The following is a 21557-nucleotide window of genomic DNA, read 5'->3' as shown; positions in this document are numbered from 1 at the left end:
ATGGCACCTATTAAGTTTTTCTCAAGATCTGTGAGAATCATAGAGATGACTCCGGACTCCACATGCTCGTATAGGATGTACATATATATGTGATAAAATATTGGATGCATTCTAGTTAGAGTCCTGGAGTCATCTGTAGTACCATAGATTTTCAATATTAAAATACATAATTATAACAACATATTGGAGGTTCATTCCCAATTTTTTCTCCCCTGCCTCTGGGATTCATGGAAGATGTCAGTATTCATAGTGATAAAATAGATTATAATAAAATAAAACAATACAATAATCAAATCTTAGATTGTTTAGATTGATTTAGATAAGATAAACTTCCATGTATACCCATAGACTGGCCGATTTTAACACATCGGGTATCCTATTAGCATGTTTAACTAATTTAAATCGTGAGCTAATTTTGGCCAAATTTACCCTATTAATATATAGTGATCTGTACCCGATTCTTCCTTGTTTTTGTATTTCTTTTTCTTCCCAAACAATCCCCTCTCCCCCTCTTTTTGGACGGCCTTTTTTTTTTTTGTAAGGCTTTTCTTCTAAAAAGAGGTTTTGTGGTTTTAACACTATATGAGAAATTCAGCCATGAGAAAGGAGTTGCACACTGACATTAGTAACATGTTTCAATATAGCAATGGGTTGCTACAATGTGTCCACATTGATTAGCACCCATCGCTGTTTATACAACTTAAGAAAAATAAGATAAATATAAACTATGTCACTGTGCATTGCATTTTTAGATTAGTCACATTTGATTATGTTGAATGGGGTATATCCATTAATATATGGAGATAATAATAATAATTTTTTTAAATAATTTTTTTATACATACGATTCACACACATGTGACTATCTCTTATATAATTTTACTAGTGTTTCACCATCTGTAAATGTTTCATGGAAACCTATCCTTGAGACATCAATGCGGTAATTCATATACACTGTGAATTTTTTATTCATTTTTCATTTTTTTTATTTTTTCACTTTTTCTTCTTATTTTTTCAAAAATATACCACCGCATTATTTTGCACATGATTGTTGGGCAGAAATTCACAGATTAGAGCTTTTTACTTTTTCCACATTTTTGCATATTGGATATTTAAACTGCTCCTTTTCTGAATACAATACATCGTTTTTGCGGCCGGTTAAACGGCTCTTTTAGACATCAAGAATTTTTTGTGACATGGCACATGACCAATCAATATTTTATAGTATATCAATATCATTTTCAAGTCACTCACAAAGGTTTTTTCAACACATATTCTTTTTATTTATATTTTATACATGCATATATCTTTCTTATATATATAATTAATGTATTATATACACTGAATATATGTTTTTATTCTTGATTATTATTTTTTCACTTTAGCACTTACCACTAAGGATATTCATTTGATTGATATCTATATATATGTAAAATGTTTTTTCACAAGTGTTTTTAAGTTTGGATTTTGTTGGGGTCACTCTGTCTGTGCAATCTAGCCGTAGATTCCCAACAGCTGACCAAAGGGAGGAACAACTAGCTTGATGACTCCAATTGTTGCCAGCTGTATGTATGGGGTGTATATATGGCCGATGCACATCCAGAGTGAATTTGGTGATGAATAAGCGACATATCCAGTCGTGAAACGCGTCCACCGATTGTCCTGCACTCACAGTGTGTATTTGTATTTGCCAACTCGATTGATGTGGAATAAAGACACTCCTTTTCTTTGAAGTTATCGGAAGTGCGGTCATTTCTTTTGTTTGAAGCTACCTTGGATTGCGGATCCGACCAGCACCTGATCCCAGCCTCACCTAGAGCGGTCTCCCTTGTTTGGATATGGCGGTGATCAGATTGGTGGTATAGGGTATGACAGTGATCAGGGTGATGGTATGGGTTATGATGATGATCAGGTCTTCGATATGGTGAATGGCAGTAATCATGTTATGGTGATCTGGACGCTAGTATGAGCTATGGCGTTGATCAGGGCGCTGGTAAGTTGAATTTCAATGATTGCGGTGCTAGTATGGCAATGATCAGGATTGACTTCCTGCTAAAAAATTGTAGGAGAAAGACACCTTAACGATAAAAGCGGTCTGAGGGTTATAGGATGATTCTGTCAGGGTAGAACGTTAGGTTAGGTTCTGACACCCTTTTCACAGAGGTTGTAGAAACCAGAAATACGGTCTTCAGGGTTATATTGCAGAGTGTAGCCAATTCTTTAGGATATTGGCCTTGATAGAGATTTGAAAAACCGTGGGAAAGACCCACTTAGGGAACAATGGTTCCCTGGGAGGTCCTCACTTCATGCATGCCTTTAAGAAATGCATCACTAAAGAGTTAGGGGCCCCTAGAACCCCCCCTGTAAGTGTGAACAAAGCTGAACTTTGAACTCTAAGTGTATTTGAACCTAGACCCTTGCCCAGCCCCAGTTGTAAGAACTGCAGAACCTTGCCTGGTTCTAGTGATCAAGGACTCTAGGCTTTTACTCCGTGAGATCTTGCAAATTTTACCCTTATTCTCTTGTAAGTCTTATTCGTGGAGACCTTTCTGTCTTGAAACAAGGTAGCCACTACCTGCACTTAATACCCCCTGACTTGGTAGTCTCCGCCTTTCAACCTCTATAATGTAGTCTCTTAGGGCTGGATGGCAAAACTGGCCTTGAGAGAGCAGATCTGTCATCACTAGCAGAGACAGACTTCCAACATCAGTATTCGACTCCTCGATCCCCCCTGCTTCTTTATGTACTGTACAATATGTAACTGCTATTTTGTTTGGCCACAGTACAACTCATGTTTCTCTTATAAAAGGAGTAAATGCCAGAAGGGCGCCTTAAACACTGCTTTCAGTTGGAGAGCATTCAATGCTCATCCCATGACCTTGAGCAGCCTGCTCCTTGAAATGTGTCCCCCAACCTTTCTGGCTGGTATCTGATGTGATAATGTTCTATTCAGAATCAACAATTGGTCAATTAAAAAGACCCAAGGATACTCAGGCACTGTTCTGCTGGAAGAGACTTCACTCCCAATGCACCTTTGGCTTTCTCTATCAGAGAACGAATCTTCCCTCATGGAAGTTCTACTGAATTTTCCTGTGTAACCAAAATGCCCCCAGGAATATCATTCTTTGGTATGGGCATAGGAAGCTCTTCCTCCAAATGATTAGCCACCCAAAACTTTGTAGTGTGTGGAGCAGAGTGTCCTGATGCTGGATAAGCAGCTCCCGATTGCTGGGTAGAATAAGGATGCCGTCCAAGTAGTGACGTATTCTCATCCCCCTCTCTATCACTATGGCAGATATTAGGACCTTTGTGAATGTCCTGGGGGAGGTGGACAAACTGGTAGTGGGACTGAAATGCTGGATGGATTGGGAAGTATGTAGGTGTCTGATAAACCTACAGAGATCATCCAATTTCCCAGATTTAACAAAAATAGAACTAATTGGAGATTCCCTATTTTGAATGACTCCAACTTTCTGTGCTTGTTAAGTTTTTCAAATTTAGCATAGAACATAGATAGCCCCTGATTTTTAGTTTTTGTTTTGTTTTTGTTTTTTTTACTAGGAACGGAGGTGAACAGAATCCTCATCTCCTCTGGGCGCGTGGAACCTTCAGAATCACTCATTTTTTAATTCATTAGGCTGCAAACTGGATCAGAATTTTTGGACTTTTCATCATCTTTCCAGGTATGTGCGCAAAGCTTCAGTTTGACTCCCACAGGCAACCCCTGGATGAGTGCACCCTTAAAAGGACTTCTGCTGTTCTCCCAAGACAAGTACCTTCAATTTTTAAGGCTTCAACAATGAAGATTGGGTACTTTTCCAGTTCCCTTTGTAATCTTTTCCGGTCTGTAGGATTTTGCCTCCTGTATGCTGGATCTTTCTGATTCCTCTGTTTTTTTTGTTCAAAGGTATCAGGCCTGACCTGCCAATGGTCACCCTAGAGATGGCAGTATCCAGTCTACTTCCAAATAGATTGGAGCCACCTTCTGGTATCTTGCACCACTCTTGAAGAACATGTAATGAATGTCTACTGAAGCCTCTGCCACAAAGTATCCTGCCAATTTCAGCTCTTACAAAGCAGTTACTACTTTGTCTGTCTCCACTTGCTCCAGAAGGGCTTCTTTAAAATTTACCGTCCAACTTGATATTGCTCTGCCTACCACTGCAAATGTTATTGCTGGTCTGTAGGCACTTCTAGATGCTACAGTACCTAAGCACTTCAGATCTAGATTTAATTTTTGAACTAGATCGTCCGTCCTTGAACTTAACCGCAAGATGGCATGTCTTGCCAGTCCATTATTGATGCATCCAACTTTGAATGTGACAGTACCAGATTGACCTCTGGCTCTTTCAGGGGATTGAGTTTTGACAACCTGTTGTTTATAGAGGTCTATTTCTTCCTCAAGAAGTGTTGACAATAAAAACACTACTGTTTTTGATCTCTCTCTTCTTCAAGACCCGTGAGTGTCTCTAAACAGTTTTGGATTTATTTAAATACTGTACAATATTTTGTGGGATGGACCGCTCTCTCTTCTCCAAGAATGTCTCACTGTTATGAATTCAAACCACTTCAATCTGTCATTTACTATGTCACACAGTTTGGACAGAATTCCCTTTCTGGACGTATTGGTAGAAGTTGCCCCCGGTGGTTCTCTGACCAACTGAGCTTTTCTAAACATTACATATACCTTGCTGTCTCCGCCGAGTTGACTGAGCCGAGTTGGAAAGGAGAGATTCAACATCATCTTTACTTGATGACAGGGTTATTTTTATTTTCCATCTGGTAAGCAGACTGGATTGTCCCTACTAAAACACGGACTTATATCTGAGCGACGCAACCCCACCAATATTCTTGCTTTATCTGAACTGCCAATATCAGAATTTGCTGGCAGCTTTATTTTGGACTTTATAATTTTACGCCATTTGGAGCACGGAATTTTCTATATTTATTTAGGGGCAAGACATGCAAATAATACGTGGCCTGGTGACCGAAACTGAATGGCGCATCAGCGACATAGAGGACACTCTTAACACTCTCTTACCCAAAATTGACACCTGTGGTGGGAAGATCACCATTCTGGAAGATAAGATGGATGACCTAGAAAATCACCACTGCAAAATTAATTTGTGTCTGGTTGGTCTTCCTGAGCAGGTGGAGGGTACAGACCCTGTAGCCTTCCTGGAAAGCTGGCTTGAGCAAGAATTTGTCTGTGATGAGCTCTTTCCCTGCTTTGTGATTGAGAGGGCACATTAGGGTTCCTGGTCAATCTCTCCCAGATGGAAACCCTCCCCATACAATGGTGATTTGTCTCCCTAACTACAGGGACTCCATATTTCGTGCTGCTCGCCTGGAGGGAAGTCTTCAGATCAACAATGTTGTGGTGTCGATGTTCCTAGATTATTCCACTACTGTTCTCAACCTGAAAGCCAAATATCAGCACATCAAGCAAAAGTTGCAGGTGCATGCCATACAATATTCCATGCACTTTCCTGCTACCCTTTGTGTCACTTATCAAGAGCACGTCCACTTCTTCCAGTCTCTTCAAATTGCCTTGTCCTGGTGTGAATCACTGCCACAACCTGCCCGGGCACTTGCCGATGTGTTTCGGCCCATGTGAGTTGTTTTTACATATATTTTGCCTGCTGTGTAGTATTACTACAGTTTTCTAAAGTGTTTTTGGACCAATGTCTCTCTAACTTGTCTGGAGCTGCCATAGGGTTTAATGTTAACCCCTATTAGTTTAAACATTGACAATTTTCTTCATTTTCATCTGATGATTGCACCAGCAATTATGAGACTATATATACTGTTACTATCCTCCTATGCAACGAGCAATATCCTCTGATGATGTCTATGCGGACGATACGCGTCAGGAGCTCACCATAAGAACTTCTATCTACATGTTTTATTGCCTGTTACCATGCGAACACTGTAAGTGCAAGTCTTTTTTTATTAAAAGGTTTTTTAGCAATATTACGCTATGTGCACTCTTCTTTCTGGCTTTTATGTAACCTGGCTATGAGAGATCTACATCCCTCTACAAACCACTTCATGAGCCTGAATTTACATCCATGGTCCTATCTTAGGAGGAATCTGGATCATCTTTAAAAGCCCATTTGGTCTGCTTGCTATATGGTAATGTAGAAAAAATGAATAAAACCAAATTAATGCAGCGCTAGCAACAAATTAATATCAAAAATTATAAATTATTTAAATTGAAACCAATCTATATCATGTGAATACAATATGTAATGATAAATATATTAATCACATTAAGGTGCATAAATTTCTATAGAAATATTTTAAAGTGCATATTTAGACTAAAAAAATAAATAAACATTCAAAATGTGAGATTTAAAGTGCAAAAATGGTGGAATAAAGTCCTTATTGATGATCCAAAAAAGGTGCCAAAGTGCCAAGTAAATAAAGGTGCTTGTGAGGTGAAGGTGCCCTCTTGGTTCCCCACTCACCGGAATTAGATAGTATAAAAGCCCTTGGTTTTATTGCACATTTGCTCAGGATCAGATATGGAATTCCTCCGATGTGTCCTCCGTATGGAAATCGTTCCCGATAATACCATTAAAAGAAAAGAGGGCCATACATCGTGAAGTACGTAGGTATAATTTTATTCCCCAAAAAACGATTGAATACTTACAAGATCAAAGAATAAAAATGGCATATAGCAAACAAAGCAAGTGGCGCCGCTCTTGGCGTGCGTTCCACATACAGGAAGTTCCCGACCGGAAATGACGTTACGTCCGCAACCGGAAGTGCGTCAACGCGTTTCGCCGTCACACACAGCGTCTTCAAAGGACATCACTTCCTGTTGACAGAGGCTCTTTATACTATAACCTCTCCTACATCATATCCGGATTTGTTTAGGGAACGTAACTTAACTTGTCTTAAAATTCATATGTAACATGTCTATTGTTGGTCTAGCGATATTAATCACCTAAACCAGAATTAAAAATAAGCTTATTTCATGTCTTTAGAAAATATATGGACGTTTCTACATCCGGGCGTAACTTCCTGTTTACAAATATAACATCCTATTATACACTCGCAATAAATATTCCTTTAATATACAATAAAACTCATATAGCTCAAATTATTGTGATTCCTAGAGCTATTTATTATTTATGGTGATGGGTTTTAATTATAATATCGTGCTATATTATAGATATAACGATAATTAAATAGTTTATTAACGGGGATAAATACCATAATTTTAAAATAACTTTAATAAGAACTATTAATATTAAAATTAATATAAAAACATACATTTTGTTAAAACCAAGAAAGGGAAGAAGAATAAAAACCTATTGTTATTTTAAAAACTATTGTTATTTTAAAGAGGGGTTCTACAGAGCTAGAGGAGGTTTTGGTCTTATGTATTTTTATTAAAATTAACACAAAAAAAGTGTATATATATTAAATATCATTCTCAAGCTAATTATAATATTTTGATGGAGCATTATTAAAAATATAACATATATAAAATAAATCAAATATTATAAATTTATTAAAAAATATTAAGGGAGGTAAAAATTAATATCAATAATTTTACATAATTAGTCTACATTAGTAGACATTTTAAACTGTGGGTGGAGTAGTGTCTTTCCAGTGTAATAAGATTACTTTATGTGCACAAAATATTAATGTACTCAATAGAATTAGAGCATGAGTCCTAAGAACAAAGTCATTCAGAATACCTAAAAGTCCAACTTCCAGGGTCTGAGGTATTGAAAGATTAATGGTATGTTCAAAAAAAGAAAATAAATCCTGCCAAAAAGACTTAATCCTGGACAGGTCCAAAACATATGGAATTATGAATTAAATAAATGTATCTGTAGTACTAATCACATCCTGGAAACAAACATCAGTGGCTTCTTCCCAACCCTCCTCAGAAAGCCCAGGCAATAACAAAAGCCACTTGCGATGATAATTCCGAAATGGGTTAGCCGCCGTCAACTGAAGACTGCTAAAAAATTTAGTTACCAATTCAGTGAGTTCTGGATACAATAACAAATCTTCCATTGGGGATGCCATGAGCTCCAAAGTCAAAGTCCCAAACTGCAACCGGATATTCAAAAAATAACTTATTCTCTACACCATGACTACCCTTCAGGTTCTCAAAGGACACAAATACGTTATGGTTAATGATTTGAGAAAAGTGGTAATGCTAAGGCAACCCCACCAGTTTGAGTCAGGATGATTAGGGTTATTCCATAGGGGAACCTGTGGCGACACCCCTTGAGTTGACTGTGGGAGTATTTTTCCCCGTTCTCGCCAGGCCAGAAAGCCCATATCAACAGGTCCAAAGGAAGGAGGACAGGGTGGACTCAATAGTTTGAAATACTTTTTTGGGTAAAGAAACTGGGGCTGCTCTAAAACAATACAAGAATTTTAAAAAAAGGAAAATAAGTGCAGCGCTAAAAAATTGGAGGGAGGCATTAACATAACAATACCAACTAGTGATAACATGGTGAAAAAAAAAACAAATAATGATTTAAATAAGTCCCATGTCAAAAAAATTTCCATACAGAAAGAAAAATAGTCCCATGAGTGTGATGAATCTTGATGATGAACACAATATATATTTAAAATGAAAGAAGATATCCCATCACCAGATAAAACCAAATTAATTGGGTGCTCACCAGATCAAATGGGTCTACATTACCATAAACGGCCTCCCAGTGACACGCCCCCCGCGCGCTCCCGCGAGCGCGCATCGGGGGGAATCTGTGTCGGCCGTGTCCCTTGGACACAGCCGATCACAGATCGTGGTGAATGGCCAATCACAGCGGCCATTCACCACGTGATCAAGCCATCCAATGAGAGATGATCTCATATGTAAATATATGAGATCATCTCTCATCGCCGGCGCTCCTTCCTCACACAGAGCCTGCGTGTGAGGAAGGAGGGAGAGCTGCACAGCCGCTGGGGACACAGAAAAAAGTAATCAGGGCACCGATCACCAGTGCCCTGATTACCAGAGGTACACCAAACACACCTTCAATGCCCACAGTGCCCACCATCAGTGCACACAATCAGTGCCCATAGTGCTTCCAGTCAGTGCCCATCAGTGCCTGCTCACCTAGGCACTGATGAGCACTGACTAGCAGCACTATGGGCACTGAGTGTGGGCACTGATGGTGCTGCTCATCAGTGCCGCCCATCAGTGCTCATCAGTGCCACCCGCCAGTGCCCATCAGTGCCACCCGCCAGTGCCCATCAGTGCTGCCCGCCAGTGCCCATCAGTGCCGCCCGCCAGTGCCCATCAGTGCCGCCCGCCAGTGCCCATCAGTGCTGCCCGTCAGTGCCACCTCTCAGTGCCCATCAGTGCCACCTCTCAGTGCCCAGCAGTGCCACCTCTCAGTGCCCAGCAGTGCCGCCTATCAGTGCTCATCAGTGCCGCCTATCAGTGCTCATCAGTGCGGCATATTAGTACCTCCTCATCAGTGCCACCTCATCAGTGCCCATAAGTGCCACCTCAGCAGTGCCCATAAGTACCACCTCATCAGTGCCCATCAGTGCAGCCTATCAGTGCCCATCAGTGCCGCCTCATCAGCGCACATCAGTGAAGGAGAAAAATGTATTTAGTTTCAAAATTTACTCGCAAAAAATAAGAAAAACTTTTTTTTTTCAAAATTTTCTGTCTTTTTTCTTTTTTTTTATAAAAAATAAAAAACCCAGAGATGATTAAATGCCACCAAAAGAAAGCTCTATTTGTGTGAAAAAAATGATAAAAATTTTATATGGGTACAGTGTAGCATGACCGCGCAATTGTCATTCAAAGCGTGCGAGCACTGAAAGCTAAAAATTGGTCTGGATGGGAAGGGTGTTTAAGTGCACAGAAGGCAAGTAGTTAATAATGGAGCTATGAACGAGGTAGAATCCCTATGGGTAGAACTTCAAAGGGAAGGCACTGTGGGGAAGGTAATATTGGGTGTATGCTATAGGCCCCCCAACCAGAGGGAGGAGGGGGAGGCAGACCTCCTTTTACAGATAGGATTGCAACAAGGATAGGAAATGTCATTATAATGGGGGACTTTAATTATCCAGATATAGACTGGGCAGAAAGAACCGCGCATTCAGCCAAGGCTCGGCAGTTTCTAAATGTTTTGCAGGACAATTTCATGGGTCAGATGGTGAATGCACCGACAAGAAACAATGCGGTACCTGACCTACTGATTACAAACAATACAGACCTGCTCACAGATATAGAAATACGGGGCAACTTAGGAAACAGTGACCATAGGTCAATTAGTTTCAGTATTAATCATAGTAATAGGAAACATAAGGGTAATATGAGAACACTGAATTTCAAAAGAGCCAATTTCCCAAAACTGTGCTCTCTGCTAGAAAATATCAAATGGGATAGAACCCTGGCAACAAAGAACATGGAGGAAAAATGGGAGTGCTTCAAGAGCATACTTAACAAAGGGATTGGCCAGTGCATTCCAAAGGGAAATAAATTTAAAAGAGCAAAACTAAACCCTGGGTGGCTAAACTCCAACATAAAAATGCATATTAATGCTAAAGAAAAGGCCTTCAAAAAATACAAGACTGAGGGGTCATTGGCAGCATTCAAGCATTACATAGAGTGTAATAAGAAATGTAAAGACAAAATCAAGGCGGCTAAAATAGAACACGAGAGACATATAGTGGAAGAGAGTAAAAAGAACCCCAAAAAATTCTTTAAGTATATAAACAGTAAGAAAGCGAGGCCAGAACACATTGGCCCCATAAAAGACGACAAAGGAGATTTGGCCACAGAGGATAGGGAAAAGGCAGTAGTGTTAAATAAATTCTTCTCTTCAGTCCTCACAAAAGAATTGGGGGGCTACATTAACCCAGCTTGTAAGGCCAAACTAAATAACACACCTCAGGAAGTACCGCCATGGCTAACAGAAGATAGACTTAGAACTAAACTAGAGAAACTCAACATAAATAAATCAGCATGGATTCATGAAAAATCGTTCTTGCCAAACCAATCTATTAACCTTCTATGTTAAAGTGAGCTGCCACCTAGATAAAGGTAAGCCTGTGGATGTGGTGTATCTGGACTTTGCAAAGGCCTTTGACACCGTTCCCCACAAACGCTTACTGTTCAAACTAAGGAAGGTAGGTATGGACCATAAGGTAAGTACCTGGATAGAGAACTGGTTCCAGGGGAGAGTGCAAAGGGTGGTGATTAATGGGGAGTACTCGGATTGGGCGGGTGTGGAAAGTGGGGTTCCCCCAGGGTTCTGTCCTGGGACCAATCCTGTTTAATTTATTCATAAATGATCTAGAGGAGGGGATATCAAGTACAATCTCAGTATTTGCGGATGATACTAAACTAAGCATACCAATATCTTCTATGCAGGATGTGGAAACCTTACAAGCGGACCTGAACAAAATAATGGGGTGGGCAACTACATGGCAGATGAGGTTTAATGTTGAAAAATGTAAAGTAATGCACTTGGGTGCCAGAAACCAGAAAGCAAGCTACTCACTAGGGGGGGAACCTCTGGGTGAGTCTAGGATGGAAAAGGACCTGGGGGTACTGGTAGACAACAGGCTTGGCAGTGGCATGCAATGCCAAGCCGCTGCAAGCAAAGCCAACAGAATACTGGGATGCATAAAAAAGGGGATTCACTCCAGAAATAAAGAGATTATTCTCCCTCTCTACAAGACTCTGGTCCGGCCACATCTGGAGTATGCTGTTCAGTTCTGGGCACCGGTCCTCAGGAAGGATGTGCTGGAACTGGAGAGAGTCCAGAGAAGGGCAGCAAAAATAATTAGGGGAATGGAGGACATCAGCTATGAGGAAAGACTTCAAGCACTGAACTTACTTATTCTCTCTGGAGAAGAGACGATTGAGGGGGGATATGATATCAATGTACAAATACTGTACTGGCGACCCTAGCATAAGGAACAAACTATTCAGAGAAAGGGAATACAATAAGACACGTGGCCACTCACTAAAACTAGAGTAAAGGCGGTTTAACCTTAAAATACATAGGGGGTTCTTCACTGTAAGAGCAGGAATTCTCTTCCACAAGCAGTCGTATCAGCAGGGAGCATCGATAGTTTCAAAAAACTATTAGATGGGCACCTTAAAGACCACAACATACAGGGGTATACAATGTACGGTTAACAGAAAACACACACGCACATCATAGGTTGAACTGGATGGACTGATGACTTTTTTCAACCTCACAAACTATGTAACTATGTAACATTTATCATTTTCTTTTCAAAGGTGCAGAAAAGTGTGTTAAATGCGTACATATTATTTTCCTAAAAATACTAATTGACTGGCTGTTATACTGATACTCTCATTTGCATGCTTGAATCATTGGGATTGATTTATTAAGATAAACAGGCAGTCTCTTAATGAAGATGAAAAAAGGAGAGCGCAAAAACTGGCCTGAAATTGAACATTAAGAAAACTAAGATCATGGCAACCGGTCCCATCACTCCTTGGCAAATAGAAGGAGAAGAAATGGAAACAGTGACAGATTTTATCTTGCTAGGCTCCAAGATCATGGCAGTCGGTGACTGTAGATATAAAAAAAAAGGGACGCTTACTTGGCAAATCTAGACAACATTATAAAAAGCAGAGACATCACCCTACTGACAAAGTGCCGTATAGTCAAAGCTATGGTATTCCCAGTAGTAACTTATTCTGTTAAAGTTGGACCATAAGGAAGGCTAAACGCTGAAGAGTTCATGCTTTTGAAATATGGTGTTGGAGAAGACTCTTGAAAGTCCCTTGGAGGGCAAGAAGATCAAACCAGTCATTCCTGAAGAAAATCGACCCTGAATATTCACTGGAAGGCCAGATCATGAAGCTGAAACACAAACACTTTGGGCACATAATGCGAAGAGAGGACTCATTGGAAAAGACCCTGATTCTGGGAAACATGGACAACAGAAAACAAGATGGAAAGATAATATCATCCAAACAATGAACATGAAGTTAAGCAAGCTCCGGGAGACAGTGGAGGACAGAAAAGCCTGACGCATGAGGTCACGAAGAGGCAGACACGGCTAAACGACCGAACAACAACAGACTGTGCACTTTGCAAGTGAAGTTGCATTTATTTTCCTCACAGATAAGTGAATGTAGTAAATTGAAGCACATTTCTGCATGCAGATAAAGACTTCTGGCTTTTCTCTAAGTTTCTTTATATATTTACTGTAGTCCAAAGTTTTAAAGCTAGTAGGGCAGCCAGACATTTAACATCATCAAATAGTGAACAGTCATGGCAATCTTTAAATTTCTCTTAAAAATATTTAAACCTGAACTCCACGCAAACAATAAATGCACAGATAAAATACATACAGTACGAAGGGGCAGTTTTTTCCTGCTAAAGGTTTTATATTTCTATATATATAGTTCTGGGATTTACACAGCTTTGCCACACAGCCCAGCCTTTCTGGCAGGGCTAGGCAGCTGATTTTTTTTCTGCTACTGTATAGTTAAATAACACTTATGTGTCTTTTATTGACCCCTCCCAACACTGGTGAAAAAATATCTGAAATTATGGAGAAACAAAAATGCTTCAAATTCATGTTTTTGTAACGCTCCTGCGTTTCTTATATGGTGTGGATTTTCAGCTGCAGAAATAGTTCCACGTCAGTTGTCATGTAAGAGATATGCTGAGATACCATTCCCAACCTCAATGACTCATCATGTGTGGAAGGTCTTATTTCAGCCAGTAAATACACACAATTAGCAAGCTGGTTCCTAGAGTGACTTTATATATGTGGTAACACAATGATGAAGGTTTGAGGGATAGGTTGAGTGGAGCTGGTAGGTGATAGACACTTGAAGGTGAGACAGTAGCAGATGGATGCAGGAAGGTTTAACAATGTTGTATGATAGCAGATGATAGAATAGCAGGTGGACATACAAAAGAGATCAACCCAGTGCAGAAAAGTAGCAGTAGTCTCAAGAGCTAGCAATCTAGTTTATGCAGATGTGATAAACAGTCTCTACTATGCAGAGCTAGATAGTGTAAGCTTAGTATAAGTTTATAGAGAATTCCCCCTAGAACCTTGCACTATTAGCGATACAGCCGAAGGGTGGTTCAGGAGAGGCGGATGATCCAGTAGCGGGATACAGGGATCAGCGCAGCGAGGTTCCGTCAGCGAAGTAAGCTTGCAAGCATGGAAGCTTCAAGCAAGGTTAGCATCCAGATAAGGGTGTTTGAACGAACACATGTGAGTGAGAGCCGACGCCTTAAATAGCCATCTAGTCCGGCGCTGAGTGATGACAGCTCCAGTCTTAAAGGTGTATGCGCACCTTTCCAAAAGTAAATGGTAGGGCGCATACACTTGTGGAAAGTGTAATTTAGGGTACCAAAGGTACTGGAACATTACAATACCCCCCCTTTAAGGCCTGCTCCTGAAGGCCTCTGGAGCTGGTTTGTCTGGGTATCTCGCATGAAAATTGCGGATTAATCTAGGGGCATGTATGTCAGAGGTGTTTAGCCAGGTGTCGTCTTGGGGCCCATAGTTCTTCCATCTAACCAAGTACTGAAGTCTTCTTCTGTAGATACGAGAATCCAGAATCTCTTTTATCTCGTATTCTTCTCCACCTTCAACTTGTACAGGAGGGGGAGGTGGAATATTAGGCCTTATTCCTTGGTCCGGAACATGGGGTTTTAGTAGCGACACATGGAAAATGGGATGGATTTTTAGGTCCATTGGCAATGTAAGCTGCACTGCAGCTTTTCCAATAAGTTTCTTGATTGGGAAAGGTCCCAAGAACAGAGGTCCAAGCTTTTTGCTAGGGATCTTCAGTCTCAAGTTTTTTGTTGAGAGCCAAACGAGGTCCCCGATAGTATACTGTGGAGAAGGTCTTCTACGAAGATCATAGTACTTCTTTTGTTGACTGTGAGCGTGTGCAATGGTAGTATTTAGTAAACCCAGAGAATCCTTTATTTGGGAAAGATAGTCTGAGGCTACTGGGTTATTTGAAGGAAGGATGCGTGGAGGGAGAATAGAGGGATGGAACCCATAGTTCAAGTAGAACGGACTCTGCTTGGTTGTACTGTGAGTTGCGTTGTTGTAGGCAAATTCTGCCAGGGGGAGAAGATCCAACCAATCATCCTGTTGGTAAGAAGTGTAACAACGTAAATACTGCTCGATGCATTGGTTGACTCTTTCAGTCTGTCCGTTGGTCTGCGGATGGTAAGGAGAAGTGAGCTTCCGCTCAATCCGTAGTATGTGACATAGTTCTTGCCAGAATTTAGAAATAAATTGGGATCCACGGTCAGACAAAAGAGTTTTTGGGATACCATGTAATCTGAAGACATGTTTCATCTGGAGTTCTGCCGTTTGTTTGGACGAAGGTAGTCTGCGAATAGCAATGAAATGTGCCATCTTTGTCAGATGGTCCACTGACACCAAGATGGTATTAAATCCTTTGGAAGGAGGCAATTCTACGATGAAGTCCAATGACAGAACCTCCCATGGAGTTTGGGGTATTGGTAGACTGCATAGTAGGCCGGATGGTCTCGTAGTGTCAATTTTGGACCTGGCACAGACATTGCATGAAGAGACGAATTTTTGTATAGATGTTTTCATGTCAGGCCACCAGAATTGCCGAGAAATCAAATTGAAAGTCTTTGTCATACCCATATGTCCTGCCATAGGCACATCATGCGATAATTCCAAGATCTTGGTGCGTAGGGTAGGTGGTATGTAAAGTTTGTCGTTGTAGTAGAGGAAGCCTTCTGCATCGGTATTTAGTTGTGGTGGGGGTGAATCCAACCTTATACCATGCAGAACCTCTTCCTTCAAGGAACGGACAACTCCAATAATGCGTTTGTGAGGTATTATAGGAACGGAAGGAATTTCAAAGTAATTTTCTTCAGTTAGTCGTGATAGTGCATCCGCCTTTTTGTTCTTATCTGCAGATGTGTAGGTCACTAGGAAGTTAAACCTTAGAAAGAATAGTGACCATCGTACCTGTCGATGCGAGAGAGTTTTGCTAGTCTGAAGATATTGGAGGTTTTTATGGTCCGTGTATGTAATTATTGGTAATTGGGTGCCTTCGAGTAAATGTCGCCAATTCTCCAGAGCCAATTTTATAGCAAGCAGTTCCTTCTCACCCACGGGGTAATTTATCTCGGGACTGCTCAGGGATTTAGAAAAAAAGGCGACTGGATGAAGTGGTGAAGTGGGGGTAGGTCGTTGGGAGAGTATTGCTCCTACTGCCAGGTTTGACGCATCTACCTCCAGAATGTATTGGAGGGATGGGTCTGGATGGCGTAATATGGGAGCGGAAGTAAACCTTGTCTTTAACAAGTGGAAAGCCTTATTTGCTTCTTCTGACCATTTAAATGGTATTTTTATGCTAGTGAGCTGTGTGAGGGGTCTCACAATAGCAGAAAAGTTTTTTATGAACTTCCTGTAGAAATTTGAAAATCCCAGGGATCGCTGTAGCGCCTTGCGTGTAGTTGGTGTAGGCCAATCCTGAATGCAGGATATTTTACTCATGTCCATCTCGATTCCTGTTTTGGATATGATGTAGCCTAGAAAGAGTACCTCATCTTTATGGAACAAGCATTTCTTCAGCTTCACATAAAGATTATGTGCAAGCAATCTCGATAATACAAGTCTTACATGTCTTATGTGTTCAGACAGGGTCCGTGAATATATAAGTATATCGTCCAGATATACCACAACACAGACATCTAGTAAGTCTTTAAAAATATCGTTTATAAATCGTTGGAAAACTGCAGGGGCATTGCATAGGCCGAATGGCATCACAAGATACTCGAACAATCCGTATCTAGTTCTGAACGCAGTCTTCCACTCGTGTCCATCACGGATTCGAATGAGATTGTATGCTCCTTTCAGGTCTAATTTTGAAAAATAGGTAGCTCCACGCACCTGCTCAATGAGCTCAGGGATAAGTGGTAGAGGATAGCGATCTTTTATTGTGATAGCATTCAATTTCCTGTAGTTGATGATAGGTCTGAGACTTGAATCTTTATTGCGAACAAAAAAGAGTCCTGCTGCTGTGGAAGAAGTGGAAGGTCTAATAAAACCTTTTTCCAAGTTCTCATCCAAATAGGTTTTGAGATGGGCAAGTTCATCCTGTGAAAGAGGATAAACATGACCGAACGGCAATTTGCTATTTGGGAGTAGATCAATGCTACAATCATAGTCTCGATGAGGAGGTAATGCTTGAGCATTTTTCTCAAGAAAAACCTCAGAAAGATCCTGATAACATAGTGGTGCAATCTCATCTGTCACCACAGACAGAATCTTCCCGGAAAACGGCAGGTTACACGTTTCCTCGCAATAACAAGAAGGGAAGGTCAAGGACCGTTTCTTCCAATCTATGGTTGGTTGGTGTGTGTGCAACCAGGGAAGTCCCAACACAGTGGGAAAGTGGGGTGATGGTATTAAATCGAAGGTAGAAGTCTCCCTATGAGACTCGTTAATAGTGACTAGAAGTGCTTGTGTCTGATCGGTGATCGGACCAGAGGATAACGGAACACCGGTAATAAGACTTACTGAGACAGGTTTGAGTTTAGAAATAATAGGAATTTTATTTAAAGCAGCAAAACATATATCCATATAATTTCCACAAGATCCTGTGTCAATCATGGCCTTAGTAGTAATCCTGTTCTGGTCCCACTGTAATGTCAAAAAAACAGAAATGTAGGGGTTAGTGAATGAAGTTGTCAATCCTACTAGAGAGACATGTGAACACTCACCCTTCTTTTTGTTGACTAGGGGACAGACGTTTATCTTGTGATCCGGGGATGCACAGTACAAGCAGAGATTTTCATTTCGTCTTTTGGCTTTTTCCATAGTTGATAGCGGTGGGCGTATGGTTCCTATCTCCATAGGAACGGGGTCAACGGCCAGACTCCGAGAGGAAACGGATAATGGCATTCCCATCTTTTCAGCCTTTCTTTCTCGTAGTCTTCTATCTATGGTAATACTGAGTTGTATTAATGCATCCAGGGTTTTTGGCAGATCCGCTCGGGCGAGCTCGTCCTTAACAGCTTCTGATAGGCCAAGCCTAAATTGGGTTTTCAGAGATGCATCATTCCATTCTGAATCAAGGGTCCATCTCTTGAACTCTGCGACAAAGTCTTCCACAGGCCTCCTTCCTTGTTTCAAGGATCTTAACTGAAGATCAGCAGTACTCTGCCTATTGGGGTCATCATATAGGCTAGTGAGCTCTGCCAGGAACAAGGCATAGGAGTTGAGAAGCTGGTCGTTTTTCTCAAAAAGAGAATCTGCCCAGGCTCGAGGATCGCTTGATAGGTAAGAAATAATAGTACAAACCTTAATGTGATCAGTAAGGTAGGTACGAGGTTTTAGCAAAAAAAATAACTCACATGCGTTTTTAAATTCGCGAAATTTTTTGCGATCGCCTGTAAATACCAAAGGGGGATTTATCTTGGGTTCAGGGGACTGAGCAGAGGTAAGTTGTGTCAGTATAATTACCTGCTGCGACAGAGCCTGATTGTCTTCTTTTAATTCAGCAAGTGCGTGTATTAACGCAGATACTTGCTGTTTTAATTGTGTCACCTGAGTGGCTATTTCTGCTGAATCCATTTTTTGTGTTCGTTCAATCTGTAACGCTCCTGCGTTTCTTATATGGTGTGGATTTTCAGCTGCAGAAATAGTTCCACGTCAGTTGTCATGTAAGAGATATGCTGAGATACCATTCCCAACCTCAATGACTCATCATGTGTGGAAGGTCTTATTTCAGCCAGTAAATACACACAATTAGCAAGCTGGTTCCTAGAGTGACTTTATATATGTGGTAACACAATGATGAAGGTTTGAGGGATAGGTTGAGTGGAGGTGGTAGGTGATAGACACTTGAAGGTGAGACAGTAGCAGATGGATGCAGGAAGGTTTAACAATGTTGTATGATAGCAGAGGATAGAATAGCAGGTGGACATACAAAAGAGATCAACCCAGTGCAGAAAAGTAGCAGTAGTCTTAAGAGCTAGCAATCTAGTTTATGCAGATGTGATAAACAGTCTCTACTATGCAGAGCTAGATAGTGTAAGCTTAGTATAAGTTTATAGAGAATTCCCCTGCGGGGTACTTAGCACTATTAGCGATACAGCCGAAGGGTGGTTCAGGAGAGGCGGATGATCCAGTAGCGGGATACAGGGATCAGCGCAGCGAGGTTCCGTCAGCGAAGTAAGCTTGCAAGCATGGAAGCTTCAAGCAAGGTTAGCATCCAGATAAGGGTGTTTGAACGAACACATGTGAGTGAGAGCCGATGTTCCGTGAGAATTACCTACCCCGTGAGAATTACCTACCCCTCGTCACTTCCGGCCAGAAAGAGCAGAGCAGCGCAGCACTGCGCATGCTCAGAGCCCCGGATACGTGATGGAAGAACAGAGGAGCTTACTAGTGCGCATGCGCACTAGTATGAAACGATCACGGTGTACCGTGAGAAAAACCTACCGACGCGGCGCTGACATAAAACAGCTGTGCGGCAATACGAATCATCTCCGCTCCTGTCCCGGTCACTTCCCTGCTCTCGGCAAGTAAATATAAAAGCGGCTTTCGGCTCAGTGATTTATCTTTTCATACAGCCGCTGCCGCTTTTATATTTACTATCCGAGATCAGGGAAGTGACAGTGACAGGAGCGGAGATGATTTGTATTGCAGCCCAGCTGTTTTAATGTACCCGCTGCATTACATACAGTGCCGAGTACCGGAAGTGACGAGGGGTAGGTAATTCTCACGGGTAGGTAATTCTCACGGAACACCGACGCCTTAAATAGCCATCTAGTCCGGCGCTGAGTGATGACAGCTCCAGTCTTAAAGGTGTATGCGCACCTTTCCAAAAGTAAATGGTAGGGCGCATACACTTGTGGAAAGTGTAATTTAGGGTACCAAAGGTACCGGAACATTACAGTTTTATGGTATTGATGATAAAATTATGTCCAAGAATATCTAAACCCTCCTTGATAAATGAATTAATAGACTTGCTGTTTGATATATACATTAGACTTGCATTGTAAACAGGTTAAGAAGGGGGATAGGTGGGACTTAAAATGAGGCAATGACTGGGTAATGTCATATGCCTCCACCCCTTGTGCAGATAAGAGGAGGGAAATGTGGGACTTTATATGAAGCACACGGCTATGAGGGGATGAAAAATCAATATATCATGGAATTCTCTTTAATGTATGCCTTTGTGATTTGATGTACCGTTTCTGTTTGCACTTTATTTTCTCTGTTGCATTCCTGTTGAGTGCCTTGTTGTATGTACTTTATGCTTTTTCTCTGTTAATAAAAAGAGTTTAAAAAAAAATAATTGATATATAATATGTTTATTAATACATATACACATATTGAGTCATAACAAAATACAGTAAATAAATAGTATTGCTAATTAATAACACATAGTACATTTATATACACATACATATCACTGTACCACCGTGGTATGGGTGGTGTTCATTAGTGACCTAGTCCTCTCTAAAAAATATATTGATGGATCATGATTGTAAAAGCAAGTGATTATTCAGATGGTGGTAATAGCATAGCATTGAAAAGGGCTCTACGTGCTTCGTGGGTTCCCCATGTCTTCAGCACCCCATTGTGAACCTCTAGCTGATCTGTGAGTAACCGGCGGGGTGTTCTCCCCCCTTCCCTCTTCCTTCCCTTCTCTTTCTTTGTATTAAAGACCAGACTACATATATATGCACTTTATTGCAGATACAAGCATATGTACCATGCATCGACTCTTGATAAGTGGAAAGAACCCACGAAGCGTGTAGAGCCCTTTTCGATGCTACGCTGTTACTACCATCTGATCAATCACTCGCTTTTACAATCATGATCCATCAATATATTTTTTAGAGAGATCTAGGTCACTTATTAACACCACACATACCACGGTGGTGCAGCGTTATGTATGTCTATATACATGTACTATGTGTTAATAATGAGCAATAATATTTATTTACTGTATTTTGTTACGACTCAATATATGTATATGTACCATTAAACATGATATTATATATAGATTTTTCATCACCCCAAACCTGTGTGCTTCATTTAAAGTCATAAGTTTCCTTCCTCTTTCAGAAAGCAGAGAAAGTAAAGTAGAGCCTGTGTATGTAATGAGCAAATGTGGCCGCCCCACGGTACATATACATTGACATATTATACACAGCGATTCCTTCCCTAATAAATAATACAAAAAGGGGGAAGCACACGACCGCCCCAGTGTAATACAGTCTATTAATACAAGTCTAAAAGTAATCCACAGTGAAATGCACTCACATGATTCCAGTATAAGTCAGCATGTCTACCCTCATTTCAACTCCCCTCAATGGCTGCTGTAATGTTCAGGTTTATCTGAACCCACAATGGAGTCTGCTGACAGCTGCAAGCCAGAAAGCCAGTCTTTGGCATGCCGAAGCTAGTGCGCATGCGCACGGCCCAGCCGTAGAGGCTTGTCCCACCCAAATCTCTTTGAAGCCTTTGGCCTCCAGACCCTTTTTTGGGAATTACAAAACCCAGAGAAAACCAAAAATGGGTTTTCTGTACTCAGAA

Source organism: Pelophylax lessonae (assembly GCF_965119305.1).
Source record: "Pelophylax lessonae genome assembly, chromosome: 7".
NCBI classification, from domain to species: Eukaryota; Metazoa; Chordata; class Amphibia; order Anura; family Ranidae; genus Pelophylax; species Pelophylax lessonae.
Note: the sequence above shows the minus strand (reverse complement) of the source record.